Source organism: Phyllobates terribilis, unplaced genomic scaffold, assembly GCF_046119375.1.
Source record: "Phyllobates terribilis strain yellow unplaced genomic scaffold, ASM4611937v1 Scaffold_4__5_contigs__length_816908805, whole genome shotgun sequence".
Classification (NCBI taxonomy): Eukaryota; Metazoa; Chordata; class Amphibia; order Anura; family Dendrobatidae; genus Phyllobates; species Phyllobates terribilis.
In genome coordinates this window covers 126,739,365-126,756,042 of record NW_027362764.1, presented here as the reverse complement: position 1 = coordinate 126,756,042, position 16,678 = coordinate 126,739,365, and positions in this window count along the sequence as shown.

The window sequence follows — 16,678 nt, the reverse complement described above, 5'->3', positions numbered from 1 at the left end:
CATTGATTTTGAGATTTTTTTTTTGTGACACATGATACTTTATAATAATGGTAAATGTAGGTTAATATGTTTTGTGTTTATTTATAAAAATATCAGAAATTTTACAAAAATGTTTTAAAAATTGCAATTTTCAAACTTTGAATGACTATCCCTTTAATCCCAATAGTCATACCACACAAAAACATTAATAAATAACATTTCCCTCATGTCTGCTTTACATCAGCACCATTTGTAAAGTGTTGTTTTATTTTAACATTTTAGAAGGTTTAAAAATGTAACAGCAATTTTTCATTTTTTCAAGGAAATTTACAAAACTTATTTTTATAGGAACCAGTTCAGTTTTGAAGTAACTTTTTGGGCTCCTATATGTTGGAAACCACACAAAATTGATACCATTTTAAAAACTGCACCCCTCAACCTATTTAAAACTGCTTTCAGGTAGTTCATTAACCCTTCTGGTTCTTTTCAGGAAATAATGGAAAGTGGCATGACAAGAATGAAAAAGTTTATTTTTACCACCTAAATTTTGATAACTTCTGAACAGGCCGCTATAGCCGGAAGACTCTAAGGCCGGTATTTGGCCATTACCTGCCAAGGCAAACATCAGGACCACACAATCAAGATCTCAGGGTGCCAATGAGGTTAAAGAGGGAGCCCTCCACACTCTGTTAACTATTTAGATTCTGTAGTCACTATTGACAGCAGAATTTAAGGAGTTAAATGTCCATAGTTGGTGCCGACACTGATCGTGGCTGATGCAGCAAGTTGTCAGCTATAATGTACAGCCGACAGATACAGGATTTTCACCTGTTGGGGAACGCTAGTCTCTTATATCTCCGGTCAGTAAAAAGTCGTCTATTGGTCACTAAAGGGTTAAAACCCATCATAACAGTAACCCAAAACATCTGAAGGTAAGAGGGATAGACAAAGTCAATGTGGAAATAAGAGGAGGGAACTATATAAAAGAACTCTTAGAAAGAGAATCTAAGTGGATATTTTCCCATGATACCATTACACCTAGAGGCCTTAATGAGACATTGAGCTTCAAAACCTTAAGTTAGAGCGCAAAATTTATTTTATTATGTTTTTATTATTGTGGTTTTTTTCTTCTTTTGATGTTTTTTTTCATGTAAAATGTATTAGCGTACTTACTTTTGTTCTTTGGTTTTACAGCCATTCTCTACAAATTTGATATGGGACGGGTATCCGGACTTTGTGTCTGTGGTAATTACTATTCTTAATGGATGACTATGACTAGCCCCCTGGGCCGTGGGGCACTCGGATCCGGGCAATAGGGAACGATGGGAGTAGTAGTGGCAACCCGGTTCCGTGGCTCAGGGTGGTCAGGCCAGTGGTAGTCCGTTATGTGTTGTTGATTATGTCCGACTACGCCACCCGTGGATTTGCGGTCATTAGTAACCGCCGCTGCAAGGCAGACCGCTGGGGCTGATGATATATGCAGCTGGGATGGTGTGACTCCCCACGGGAAGAGTGCGGCCCCAGGGCAGTATAATGGATGGTGGGAGTGATGGTAGTGAGAGTACCAGTGCTGATAGTGCTGGAGGAGCAAGGAGCACGCAGACAACAGGTTGCAGTCCAGGGTCTTTACTAGAACAGGTAAATTGACCCACAAACAGTCCCAGCTAGGAGGGGGACCTGGATGTCTGAGAGCAACGGGGAAATTGGCCCTGGTCAGGGTGAGGGTGTAGGCCTACCGTGCTTTCTGTGCTCCTTCTGGCTATCTCCTCGTTATAGGGTAACAGCCCACGTTTCTGAGCTTTCCGTGTATTCTTGCCTGTATGGCCTGCGACGTGGGTTCCTTTCTGCTCCCAGCCTTGTACAGCTTTACTGGTCCCTTCGGTTGTGGCAGGGCCTCCAGGCTTCTTAGGCCAAGGAATATACAGTCCCTTGCGGACTGGTTCTCTGCTGGGGGATGTAGAATCCTCCCAGCCTCAGACACCAAAGTCTGGTAAAGTAAGTCTTTTATCTGCCAAGACAGGCTCTCTTCGCCTCTTGTCTCTGGCTTGTGGCTCTCCTCCTGCCACACTTCCTCTTAGGTGCAATACAACTTTCTGTCCCTGCTCTGCTCTGGGACAAGTCTCAGTCCTGAGACAGGCCTTCAAGTTCTCTCTAACCCTGCCCCCAGCACCAGCTTTTATAGGGGCAGCCTGCTCCCCCTACTGGCCTGAGACAGGAGGTACTGCATGCTAATGTTCCCCTGACTAGAGAGCCTCCCCCTTGCTCTCAGACACAGCTTTATTACATTTTGTGGCATCCAGGCCAGGGTGACACAACTACGTCTTCTCCACCAGTACTGGACGAATAAGGAGATAGTCACAGATTATAGACAAAATCATTTATGCGTGAAAATTCTTCCATTAATCCATTTTAGTCCCTTTTAGTGGATATGATGTGTCCTTAGAGACCCATATTGCTAGTTTATATTGTTGACATCTTCCTAATTATATAAAAATATATAATTTGCGCTTAATAGGACCAATAGTGCTGCGGGCAATTGAGGATTTGTTTAATTGTTTTATTTAATTGTGCCAGTATGCATCAATGTGAAACTAGCTGTCTAACTCAGCGTTTTGGTAGCATATGGCTTCGGGGAAGGGAACGATTACAGAACAAAAGAAACAGGACTATTACATTTTATATTTAATCCAAAAGGGAGGCAGTGTTTAGGAAAAATATATACAAGGATGTTACAAGGGAGACATTAAAATACATACGCAGTTACATAAAATAAACAGGGTAAAAAGAAGACAACTTACTCTATACGATCACGGAGATGATTCAATATAGGTGGAGGAGGGGCTCCCTGGTTGGAGTATGCTGTTATTGAGCAGGACCCGTTGCTTATAATTCTTATTCCCCCTAGCAATGAGTGCTCCTGTCTTCTCTATGGGTTCTCTTATACCTAAGGGGAGATCTGGCCACACGCCCCTTGTGGTGACATCATGTGGGCCGGTCTCCAGCCTGTACATTTTTATTAAAAACGCTCGTTGATCGCAGAAGCGTGCAAACCCCGCCATTTTTTCCCTTATGATTTTATCTTTATTTAGATATCACACATCACATAGCTGCAGTCTGCCATTCTGGTGTTTTTGGGCTACAGCTCCCTGATTTTGGTTACAGCCCTGGAAAACTACCAGCTGTCTCTCCCTCATCCACTCCTGTTGGGGGTTACAGGGGACCGTTTCTTGGTACAACCTCCCCTTATCCCAGAATACCCTCTCCTTATCGGATTCGGAGATGGGCTTCTCCGCGAGGTCCCTTAACGCCTCTAGGCTGACATCTGTGCGCAGAGCCGGCTGGAAGTAGCCAGAAGCGACGTTAGGGCCCCCACCTCTTCGGAACTGTCTGGGACCGGGCTCTGGGTCCACAGCCAGTTCTGTTGTTCCACCATGGGATGAGGGCCCAGAAGGCAGCGCATCGCGTGCGTTCTGGGTACTCATGCTCCGGGTGACAGCGCCTATGTAGGCTGTCTTTCCAGAGGACAACAAACCCTTACCATCAGCCCGACAGGCTGGAGGCACCACCTTCCCACCATCCCCCAATACCTCAGGAGCCGTGCCAGTCATAGGGCAGCTGCTACCAGCCAAGTCACAGTCCGTCGTGACACTGGGCGGCGTCACAGGACCACCGGCTTCAAGGTTCCCGGGCCTGCTCCCGTCGCCCTCAGCACTCATGCTGGCTCTCTCTTGGGGGTCTTCAGCAACATCACCCTGCCGGGCGACGTGGCTGAGCACTCCATTACCACAATACATATCATCATTATACATCATATTAGTGTTCATATCACTGGCATTCTCATCACAGACGTCATTGACAGTGGCAATATATGACATATCAAATCTGGGAGGGTTGTCAGGAACATATTGGGCAATCAACCATCCCAGATCAGTCCCCAATAAAACATTGGTCGGGAGGTTCTCTGACACCCCCACTTCCCGCAACCCCCTCCCCTCACCCCAGTCTAGGAAAACCCGGGCCATGGGCAAAGGACGGTGAACACCCCCAATCCTGGTGACAGTCAGGGTTTTCCCAGGGATAAGATCTTCAGGGGACACCAACTCAGGGCGGATGAGGGTCCGTTCGGCTCCGGTATCCTTGAGCCCCATAGTGACTTTATCACCCATGGTGACTGATTGCAAATTGTCACAGACCCCCCCAACCACCCCACCCACAAAAAGAACTGCTGCAGCAGGCCCTGGGGCCTTAGGTGGGGGGCTCTTCTTCTGCCTCTGCGGGCAGGTGAGGCTGATATGACCAGTCTTGTCACAGGTGCAGCACTTACGGGAGTCAGATGCGGGCCGGGTGCTAAAAGATGGGGCAGGACCCACTGGGGGCCTGCTGACTGGAACACTGGAGGTGGTCGTTGGCTTACCCCCTTTCCAGCTGGCGGTGGCCGACTTCCGCACCTCTGGTGTGCAGTTGGCCTCATAGGTATCCGCGATCTAGGCTGCTTTGGCGGCTTCCCTCGGCTCCCGGTCAAGCACAAACTGTCTCACTTCCACTGGGCAAAGATGAAGAAACTGGTCCTTCACAATCAGATCCTTCAGGTCCTCGAAGGTGGTGACTGACAGTCCTCGGATCCACTGCTCAAAGTTGGTTCTGAGCCCGTCTACCACATCATTGTGTCATGTGGTCCACGTTGGAGGGCTCTGAACTTTTTCCGGTAAACCTCCGGAGTCAGCTGGTACTTTATTATCAGGGCCTGCTTGACGGCCTCATAGTCTCCATCTTGTTCTCGAGGGAGGGAAGCAAACACCTCCAAGGCTTTTCCTCGGAGCCCTGGAGTTAAGTACCTGGCCCACTGGTCCGTGGGCAGCTGATACTGCCTTCAGGCCTTTTCAAAGCCTCGCAGAAATGTGTCCAAGTCCCCATCCTTTTCCATCACAGGGAAGTGCTCAGGACGGGGTTTAAAGCAGTTGGCACTGTGGGACTCACGGTTCTGCATGGAGGATGACTCCTTCTGAATCAGGGCTAGCTCCAGCTGGTGTTGTCGGTCAGCTTGGGACTGGCGCTCCTCTCGGTCAGCTTGTCGCTCAGCTCTCTCAGCCTCTCGCTCCTGGAATTTCAGGATCAGCTGCAGTCGTCCGTCACGATCGTCTGCGGCGAGCTGCTCCAAGGCCATCTGCAGGTGGGGGTCCACACTACCCTGGTTGCTGGTATGGCTGGCAATCACAGGTGGGACCCCTGCAGCAGCGCCATCTGGGCCTTGGCGGGCCGCCCCATCATCAGGGCTCTGCTGTCGGACAGGCTCTGCATCACCTCGCAACAGTTCAGCAACCATTTGGGCCTTGTTTTTGCCCGTGGGGTCAATCTGCCTCAGCTCACAGAGGGCAGTGATAGTGGTCTTAACCAGCTGGTGATACCAGGGCTCTCTACGTGTAGCCATTATTGCCAAATAAAAGATAGGATAGAAAAACAAGAGAAGGGAGGGGATGCAACTGCTACACGTATAGTAATGTCCCAGATAAAAAGTATTAAAACACTGAGTCTGATTTCTTAAAACTCTGCACAGAATTCTCGCAAGAACCGTGCAAATTTTCAGTGACAGGAATGATTGCTCAATCCAGCCACTGATGTTCTGTAATATCCCACCACTGCCTCCAATTTGTCAGGAATTTCCAACACACACAGAGGGACGACACCCGGGAGATCACTCAATATCTCACCATGCCGTCATGCTGTCCGTATTTTGTCTGGAGTCGCGAGCACGCGATCCAGACTACTCTCTACGTAAGTATCGGTAAACGACCAGTGAGCGTATGGCGCAACACTCTGGGTTCCACAGCCTGGAATCCGTGTTTCACGCCCTCCGTACAGTCACTGTCAGCTTCACGATAGCCCAATTATTAATAATCTCTGCCACCACTGGCCGAGTTTGAAATATAATACAGGCCTGGCTGGACGCTTGCGTTTTGGTAGTGTATGGCTTCGGGGAAGGGAACGATTAAAGAACAAAAGAAACAGGACTATTACATTTTATATTTAATCCAAAAGGGAGGTAGTGTTTAGGAAAAATATATACAAGGATGTTACAAGGGAGACATTAAAATACATACGCAGTTACATAAAAGACAACTTACTCTATACGATCCCCAGTTGGAGTATGCTGTTATTGAACAGGACTCGTTGCTTATAATTCTTTTTCCCCCCTGGCAATGAGTGCTCCTGTCTTCTCCATGGGTTCTCTTATACCTAAGGGGAGATCTGGCCACACGCCCCTTGTGGTGACATCATGTGGGCCGGTCTCCAGCCTGTACATTTTTATTAAAAATGCTGACTTCTGCGATAACTCATCGCTCGTTGATCGCAGAAGCGTGCAAACCCCGCCATTTTTTCCCTTATGATTTTATCTTTATTTAGATATCACACATCACATAGCTGCAGTCTGCCATTCTGGTGTTTTTGGGCTACAGCTCCCTGATTTTGGTTACAGCCCTGGAAAACTACCTGTACATTCCTGGGCTGATTTGGTCACTATACATATGGGTCCCGTTACTGTCGGATGCATGGAACTCATAATATTTTATAGTTCATATCGGAGTCGATCTGGCTATGGCTGCTGGCCGGGGATTGTTATGAGTGCCTTTGAACTTAAGGAACCATTTCCTCTTTCCTCCAAACTCTGACCTGGATGAAGGTGTCAATCTATCTCAGGTCTGTGTTAAGAGGAAATACATTTGCATAAGCTATTTCCCAGGCGTGAGCTAATTGGGGCTTTTGTGCTGAGCAGAAGGGGAAAGCTTGGTGCTGACAAGTGGTGATAGTTTGCAGTAAGACACTGTATGATTGTCATCTCTGGACAAACACTACAGCAGAGGGCACTGGAGAAGGGGCTAATATTCTGTTAATATGTCCGTGACATTAATATTTTCCTGACAGTTAGCATAAGCTATTGAATCGTACCTCGTACCTCGCAAAGGTACAGTTCAATTTAATATTAATATTCCTTTAATATTAGGTTAATATTCGTTTAATATTAGCGCCGCTGTCAATCTCTCTTTTTGTAAGATTCTTTATCTATTACACTAGTTTATCAGTCAGTATAGTACTTTTATTTTTTTGTGTTGGGTTAAATGTAACAGTATTGTACTATTTATACAGCTACACATAGTAACATCTCACAATATATATTTTTGACCATCACTTGAATATATCTTTGATGATGTGATTATTGTATTGTGTGATACACTTTATAATTATCTAACATTATCATTACAGCATATCATAGTTTTTGTTATATTTATTTTTTTATTGTTTAATATGTCACCGGGATATCACGTAAACACACCCGAGATGCCGTGCAATATATTCATTAGGCTCAATGGTATATATCCTTCATTTTATGTTATCATCAGTTATCTGTTTGTTATGGGAAGTATGGCTCTATGTATGCATGCTTTACCCCAGGATGTAATTTGTATACGTCTTAATTGTTGTGCAATCAATATACTAGGTTCAAGGAGATACAGTATATCCTTTATTTTTCATTGGACATTAATCTCTAATGTGAAATATGGCCCCATTTATGTATGCCTTATTTAATATTATTAGGCGTTTCTCTCCATTAGAGATTATGCCACTCATCAACTAATATTGATTACTTTAAAAAATATAAATGAGGATAGATGTAGATAGATAGCCATCTCCCACCAATAGATAATGTATGTTATTTATACTATCGCAGTCTTGTGTACTACTTTTGAATTCATCCCTTCTCTCGTCAATTCAATATAGACATCAAGTACAATCCTGTCCTAACGTCTTATATATTACAATCATGCTAAATAATTATGATACTTACGTATTGTCACATAAAAGCGCGTACCGTGCATGCGCTTCTCTAGGAAAGTGCTGTTCTAGTGCAACGCGTCACTCAAGCAATTGGCCAGGTCTGCTCACCTGGTCATGTGCTTGCATGATGTTCGCACTGAGTGCCGGCCTGTCGGTGATGTGTCAACATGGGGACGCGCTGCATCACAGGTTGGGCAATTACACAAATACACTACACTAGAAAATATCTGTTACAAAGCTCTTTGTTTATCCCCTGACGAAGCCTTAGGTGGCAGTGAAACGCGCTTCGAGATGTGTAGCAGCATGTCTTTCTTTTTCAATATGGCCACAGGTAACTACTTGTTATAAGGAGATTAATTTACAATAGTTTAACCATAGCTATTTGCCATATATATGTGGTTTCATTGTGGTATGAGATGTATACACACTTTTTGTGACTATTATATGCTATTCTATGTTCACCTATTAATATGTGCTGGATGGTTTATATTTAGGGATAGCCAATAGTGACTTATCTATATGATTTATTGATACACCTATATATTGCCCCTATTACCCATGAATTTCCTGCTATAACATATGAACTTGAAACAGGGCTATTGTTGTGTTTTTTGTTTCTGTATTCCTGTCTAAATTATGTATTGATTTTAATGACAACGGTTTTTATGTTGTCTTTTTATGTTATATTCTATATACCTCAATACACTTTTAATATATCTGTATATATTTTGATCGTAGTGCTCCTTCTTTATCTCTATTGGTGTATATACTTCATATGAGAGGATCAGTGATTTATTGTACTGAGGAATAATTGTTTTTTCTAACCTACTAACATGGTCCACATTGAATTTTTTTGCAACATGCAGGAATTGATGAAGTTTAGAAAACAGCTCTTTTTTTATGTAAAGAGCTCCACACATGAGCCTGCTTTGGTATTGCAGCTTTGCCCTATTTTCTCAAATGGGAAGATCTCCAAATCTTGGCACAACCAAAGGATCAGAGTAGAGCTCTAATAAGAGGACAATCCCTTTTTTCTAACTATAGTCAACCCATTTAAATGTGAGTTTTACCTTTTAGGGTTTTCACTTTTAGTTATGATTGTTTCAATCTATAACATGTCACTGCCATTAATCTTGGATCATTGATAATTTACCTCCATTTCTGCTTCTCTCAAGTTGAATAAAAACCAGTTAATTCTCTTTTCCATTTTTTGTCATGACTGCGGCTTGTTGATAATTTTACATGGTTCACAAGTTGAAAGCTTTACTGCACTCAAAGAAGCACGTGTTCACTGTCTTCTTGGCTTTTAATATATCCGGCAATAATCTCTTTTTGTTCTTCTGGCTTCTCTAACATCTGACAATCCTGTGTTAATGTAAATCTCCTGTCTGCATTAATGATCTATACCGTGATTTTATTATAAAAGGTGAATTGTGACAGTTTGTCCATTCTTTTAGGCTCAGTTTCTTCTGTGTCAGGATTTACAGTTCTTTCCAGGTTTTTTTCCATTTTGCAGTTTTAGGCTTAGTGAACACTTCTTTACTCAGTTTGCATCAATTTTGCATCCCATCACCCATTGACTCTCCATAGTAAAAATATATTTTGGTTCATCTTTAAGTAGCTCTTGTGACATCATCAGGTCCATTGGTTTAGTTTTTGTCAGTGATCTCAAGGTTGGCTTGGTTTTATCTTTAATTATAGAAGGTCCTTGATATAATTAAAGGTGTATTTTCTCTTACTGCTGCTATCTTTTTAATGGATTATTTCTAATATATGAGCCATACTCCTTCATTCCAACAGCCTCATTGACTCTTTCCTCTCATCCAGTTGGTGCTTATGTACAATGTCTTATTCCCTTGGTACATATTTGCAGTCTTTGACAGCGTCCTATTAGCAGGCGGCGCTAGTGCACATTGATCTGGTGGCGGGCTTCAGGAAAATGGCGCCCTTGGCGGTTCATGCGCAGACTTAGATCTCAGCTCAATGACGAGCCGAGATATCATTCTGCGCATGCGCCACCACCAGCACCATTTCACTGAAGACTGTCAGGGGTTGATATCACAGTTAGGATGGCGACATAGTAACATTTAAATGAGGAAGAAGATAAAGACACCAGAGGCAGCGGAGGGGATGTGGCAGAGCCAAAGACCCTACCCACAGTCCTGCCCTACAGTCACCCCATTGCACAAAGAGTGTAGGAATCCAAAACTTCTAACAAAAACAAGGCAGCAGATTTCTACACTGAAGTATCTATTAAATCAGTATAACAGTGCCACTAAGCCCATACCTTTAGTTTAACGCGCATAATCCTGATGGCAGGTTCTCTTTAAAGATAATTGCTAATCATTCTGATATTTCTTATTTATATGCTGGCTAATCATCAATGCCTAGTAAGTCTGTGTGCAATCACTAGAGAAAGCAGTAGTTCTAGTATAATCTATATAATACTATTCTTTAAAAGGTGGGAGAAATGAGTTCTTTCCCATTTATTAACCTCAGATGTTCGGATATTCACAAGAACATGATCCAACACAGTAATATAGTGTTCCATCACTGGGATAAAATTAAATCAAGTGAGGAAATTGAGTAAGTTGCAGAAAAGTTTTAATTTAATTTTCTTCTAATGAAAATGAGTCAAGAGTATTTTTACCTTAAAGATTACCTTTAAGAACATTTTTTAAATTAAACTGAGTGCCTCCATCAATTTGTGCTGCTACAGTGATTCCGGAACAGTTTTTCTTTTTCTTGTCGCAGAGTGCATCTTCTTACAGTCACCACTGTACTTACGAGAACTTCAATCAGCAAGATATCTTGAGTAAACAGTATTTACTTCATACTGGATAAACATGAGATACAATTCAGTGCCACACAGTCCGTGTACTGCTGACATAACACATACAGGAAAAAAACAAACAGGAAGTAAAAACAACCAACAATTGAGAGCTTCCCCTTCCCTCCCCACATTACAGCAAGCATATAATTTTACACACTATCGCCATCTGCTGTCTGGTTAGTATAAAGTCCTCCTTTCACTTATAATAAGTCCTAATCTGTTGCATATGCCAACATTTCTTCTGTGTCCCTCCGTTCCAAAACTACTTCCCTTGGTAATAAATGGTCTGTGGATGTTTGCTTTTTCTCCTCTTACACTCACGAATCAAAACACAGCTATGGCCACATAGAAATTCTATGCTATACGCACAATTTGTTGAAGGTAAAACTTGTATATTTATTACCAAGGGGCAGAAATTTGCAGTGGAAGGGCACAGAAGAAAGGAAAAGACTATTCCAAAATCAACCAAAAGAAAAGTTAATCAGGTAAAAACTTAAGGGCAAACAATCATTTTGGATGACCTATCACAGACCATCATCTTTTAAAATGATGTCGGATGTGTTTATTTTTTTTCTGTTGGAAGTCGGACAAAACATTTGAAAAAAATAAAACATACATTTAACAATTTTAGAAAAGAACAGTGTTTCTCTTCTCTCACATACTACGCCACATTTTTGCTTGTTAGATTTGTAAATATTCATAGAAAAATTAGTTGTAAAGCTAGACGATCCTTCCATTCAATCTAATATAATGATATCCTAAATTATCGCCTTCTTATGTAGCATTTTATAAATGAGGATTATGTTGGATTTGGACCTCAGTCTCCTACCATATGGCAGGAAGTTTGTTTATGCAGACTGTGCGGACCCCACCACCACCATTTAACCTTTACATGATCATTATATTATAGGTGGGCAACCCGGCAATCCATGATACAATTCTTTCCTGATTCCACGCCGTTGAGCTGACATTTTTTTTTATATCAATCTGCACATTGTTTGGTAAAATGGTGATAAAAGATTCCCAAGTTTCAAAAAAGTCTCTCACTCTCGGTTCCTTGTGTAGGGAAGCCTCACCAATCCATAGATATGACATTTTTTTCCAAAAATAAGTTGAAAGGTGGTGGCTGTTCCAGTAGCCAAGTGTGTAAAACAGATTTTACTCCTGCGGCTGAAGTAATTTGCTTGTCCCTTTCCTATAATTGTATGTTTCTGGGTCTAGATAACAAAAAAATAGCCCATAGGAGTTATTGTGGTACAAAATTAGTTAAATGTGTCATTGTGAATAATGGAATACAGGACCAGAAAGTCTGGATACTTGGGCCTTCCTATAGACAATTAAATAGATTTGCATTAGGGATTTGGAATTTAAAACAATTTTTCATTGTATACAGTCTCATTTTATATCCCTTTAAGAGAGTTAAATACGACCTGTGACTTACTTGGAGAATCATTTCGAAATATCTGGATGATGGGTGATATTCGTGTGCTTGGACTAGGGCACTCAATATGTTTGAACACGATAAATTTGGTTCATCTAAATTCCACGTTGTGTGTATATATATATATATATATATATATATATATATATATATATTTATTTATATATTTATATATATATATATATATATATATATATATACAGTACAGACCAAAAGTTTGAACACACCTCATTTAAAGATTTTTCTGTATTTTCATGACTATGAAGATTGTACATTCACACTGAAGGCATCAAAACTATGAATTAACACGTGGAATTATATACTTAACAAAAAAGTGTGAAACAACTGAAAATATGTCTTATATTCTAGATTCTTCAAAGTAGCCACCTTTTGCTTTGATGACTGCTTTGCACACTCTTGGCATTCTCTTGATGAGCTTCAAGAGGTAGTCACCGGTAAAGGTCTTCCAACAATCTTGAAGGAGTTCCCAGAAATGCTACGCACTTGTTGGCCCTTTTGCCTTCACTCTGCGGTCCAGCTCACCCCAAACCATCTCGATTGGGTTCAGGTCTGGTGACTGTGGAGGCCAGGTCATCTGGCGTAGCACCCCATCACTCTCCTTCTTGGTCAAATAGCCCTTACATAGCCTGGAGGTGTGTTTGGGGTCATTGTCCTGTTGAAAAATAAATGATGGTCCAACTAAACGCAAACCGGATGTAATAGCATGCCGCTGCAAGATGCTGTGGTAGCCATGCTGGTTCAGTATGCCTTCAATTTTGAATAAATCCCTAACAGTGTCACCAGAAAAGCACCCCCACACCATCATACCTCCTCCTCCATGCTTCACGGTGGGAACCAGGCATGTTAGGTCCATCCGTTCACCTTTTCTGCGTCACACAAAGACACGGTGGTTGGAACCAAAGACCTCAAATTTGGACTCATCAGACCAAAGCACAGATTTCCACTGGTCTAATGTCCATTCCTTGTGTTCTTTAGCCCAAACAAGTCTCTTCTGCTTGTTGCTGTCCTTAGCAGTGGTTTCCTAGCAGCTATTTTACCATGAAGGCCTGCTGCACAAAGTCTCCTCTTAACAGTTGTTGTAGAGATGTGTCTGCTGCTAGAATGCTGTGTGGCATTGATCTGGTCTCTAATCTGACCTGCTGTTAACCTGCGATTTCTGAGGCTGGTGACTCGGATAAACTTATCCTCAGAAGCAGAGGTCACTCTTGGTCTTCCTTTCCTGGGGCGGTCCTCATGTGAGCCAATTTCTTTGTAGCGTGGTTTTTGCAACTGCACTTCGGGACACTTTCAAAGTTTGCCCAATTTTTCAGACTGACTGACCTTCATTTCTTAAAGTAATGATGGCCACTCATTTTTCTTTACTTAGCTGCTTTTTTCTTGCCATAATACAAATTCTAACAGTCTATTCAGTAGGACTATCAGCTGTGTATCCACCTGACTTCTACACAACACAACTGATGGTCCCAACCCCATTTATAAGGCAAGAAATCCCACTTATTAAACCTGACAGGGCACACCTGTGAAGTGAAAACCATTTCCGGTGACTACCTCTTGAAGCTCATCAAGAGAATGTCAAGAGTGTGCAAAGCAGTCATCAAAGCAAAAGGTGGCTACTTTGAAGAACCTAGAATATAAGACATATTTTCAGTTGTTTCACACTTTTTTGTTAAGTATATAATTCCACATGTGTTAATTCATAGTTTTGATGCCTTCAGTGTGAATGTACAATTTTCATAGTCATGAAAATACAGAAAAATCTTTAAATAAGAAGGTGTGTCCAAACTTTTGGTCTGTACTGTATATACTTTTATATATATATAAATATATATATATATTGTGATGTAGCAGACATCCCTTTAATGGTTCAGTGTGTTTGAAGGATCATGTACCTTCCCCTTTAACTGACTGGTCACATGACCGTGACATCACACAGGTCCTTATGCACACAGTTAAGGTCCTATCTGTGGGTGTGTGTGTGTGCTGCAGTATATATAAACCCTGTGTGTTCCTGTGTGGGTGTGTTCCGGTGTGTAGGAGTTCCTGTGTGTTGGGAGTTCCTGTGTGGGCACCGTGTGAGAGGCACGAGGCTGTTCCCTGTGTGTGTGGGGGAACACCGCTCGTGTGAGGCCTGGAGTGGCCTGGTGGACTCCGGTGAAGGTGAAGCCTGGATCCCTGTGTAAGAGTGTGGGGGATGCCAGTAAGCCTCGGAGTGCCACACAAGAGGCCTGGTGGACTCCGGTGGAGGTGAAGCCTGGATCCTGGTGTGAGAGTGTGGGGGATGCCAGTAAGCCTCGGAGTGCCACACAAGCGTCCTGGAAGGTGAAGCCTGGATATGAAATGTGCAATATGCCAGTAAGCCTTGGACAGGAGTAACGGCTGGAGACCACGTGTGGTAAGCCGTGAAGCCACAGTGGTGGCGTATGAAATGGACTATTACAGCTGAAGCTGGCAAAAGGTAATACTCTTGCGTTATGGACATTTACATGGACATTGTTTAGTACTACCTTGCGGAAGGCTGTAATAAGAGCCAAGTGGGCCGGTCTGCCACTTGGGCTCGTGGACTTTATCAGTGTGTCGGCGGGTCACGGAGTTGGACCCGGAAATAAGCTGTTTATGATATGTAATAAACTGCTGAGCATTGTTTAAAATGGAAAGCTTATCATATGTGAGTTGATTGACGCAGCGAAGCGAGTATCCCCCAGGATAATGACAAGCGCTACCTTACAATATATATATGGGAATTGGATGTTTCGCCCCTAGCAATTCGACCCCGGGTACATTTCACCCCCGCGCATATCGCCCCCAGTTTGCCCCGGTCCGGGGGCGAAACGTGCGGGGGCGAAATGTGCGGGGGAGAATCTTTCTGGGGACGAAATGATAGGGGCGAAATGTGCGGGGGCGAAATATACCTGAGGGCGAACTGCTGGGGGCGAACTGCTGGGGGCAAATTGCTGGGGGCGAACTGCTGGGGCGAAACTTCCTGTAACCTATATATATATATATATATATATATATATATATATACTGTAAATATATTTTTATTATTTTTTTAAATGCTGCCCTGCCACCAAAGAGCTCACATGTTCTTTCTTTTTATAAATTCTTATTAGTTTTATATCTGCATGGAAATATGGTACCTTTCATGGCTAACAGTAAGTTTCCAGAAATATATATACATTGATAGCTTATCGAATCGCCAATATCACAATCAGTAATTGTTTTACATGGCAGAGGGTTCACATGCCGACTGATCACACTTAAAGGGAGTGTGTCAACCTTAAAACTCAAACGAAAGGAAACCTGTCACCTGATTCATACTGCTCCAATTATGAATCAGGGTCTGGCTGCACAATTGCAGCCATGTATATTTTTCTCTGAAAGGCTGTGTGCCCACAATGCGTTTTTTAAGCGTTTCCGCAGCGACAAAAACACTGCAGAAATGCTTAAAAAACGCATGGTAGAAGGCCTGCCATGTTCCCCAATGATAATCCGCATGTGTTGTGCACATGCTGCGGAAATTTCCGCTGCGGATTATCATTGCGGAAAAAAACGCAGCACTACCAATTATTTTGCGGAAGTGCTGCGTTTTCGCCGCCATTGACTTGCATTGGAACGCATGCAATCTGCATCACTGTATATGTAGATGCGCAATCCATGCGTTCCAATGTGCGGATGGTACCCAGATCTAGAGGAGAGGAGACTCTCCTCCGGACCTGGGTAGCATAGAAACTGTGAAAAAAATAATAAAATAAAAAATAAATATTATACTTACCTTCTGATGGCCTTGTCTTCGCTTTCCGGCAGCTCGCAATGGACTGGAGGACCTGCACTGACGTCATAGTCATGTGACAGGTCACGAGATGCTGACGTCGGCAGGTCCTTCAGTGTACCGCGATCTGCCGACAAGGGGGAACGGAGGGAAGCAAGACTGCGGGGCCCATCAGAAGGTAAGTATAGATTTATTTTTTTATTTTTAAACATTCTTTACGGTCACACTATATAAATCCATGCTGTTTGTATGGATTTATATAGTGTGACCAAGTTGTCAAGCACTTTCCAAGTGATGCTAAAATTGCTTGGAAAGCGCTTGACAACCCGCATGCGGAAATGCATGTGAAGAACGCTTCACATCCACATGTCCCTGGCAGGAAAAACGCATGTACAATCCGCATGTACAATCCGCATGCGTTTTTTCTGCCATGGAGATGCAGAAACGCTCAGGAAAAATCCGGAGCATTTCTGCATCGTGGACACATAGCCAAACTCTCCAGAATTTCAGAGAATATATACTTTAAAGATCAGACTAGTCTCGCACTGTACGTGACTGGTGCTTTCCAGCACTGCTTCAAGCCATAGTGAGAGACCTGTCAGTCACGTCTAACAGCGCTAAGAGATGCCAGACAGGGGCGGTGCCAGACCAGGCTCGTCTGCGGCTGTGGTGCCCAGACAGATCTTTAAAGTATAGATATACCTGGCAGCAATTGTGCAACCAGGCTCTGATTCATGCTACCCACGGTTTGGACTGTATGATGCAAGAGACAGGTTTCCTTAAAACCATATATATAATATAT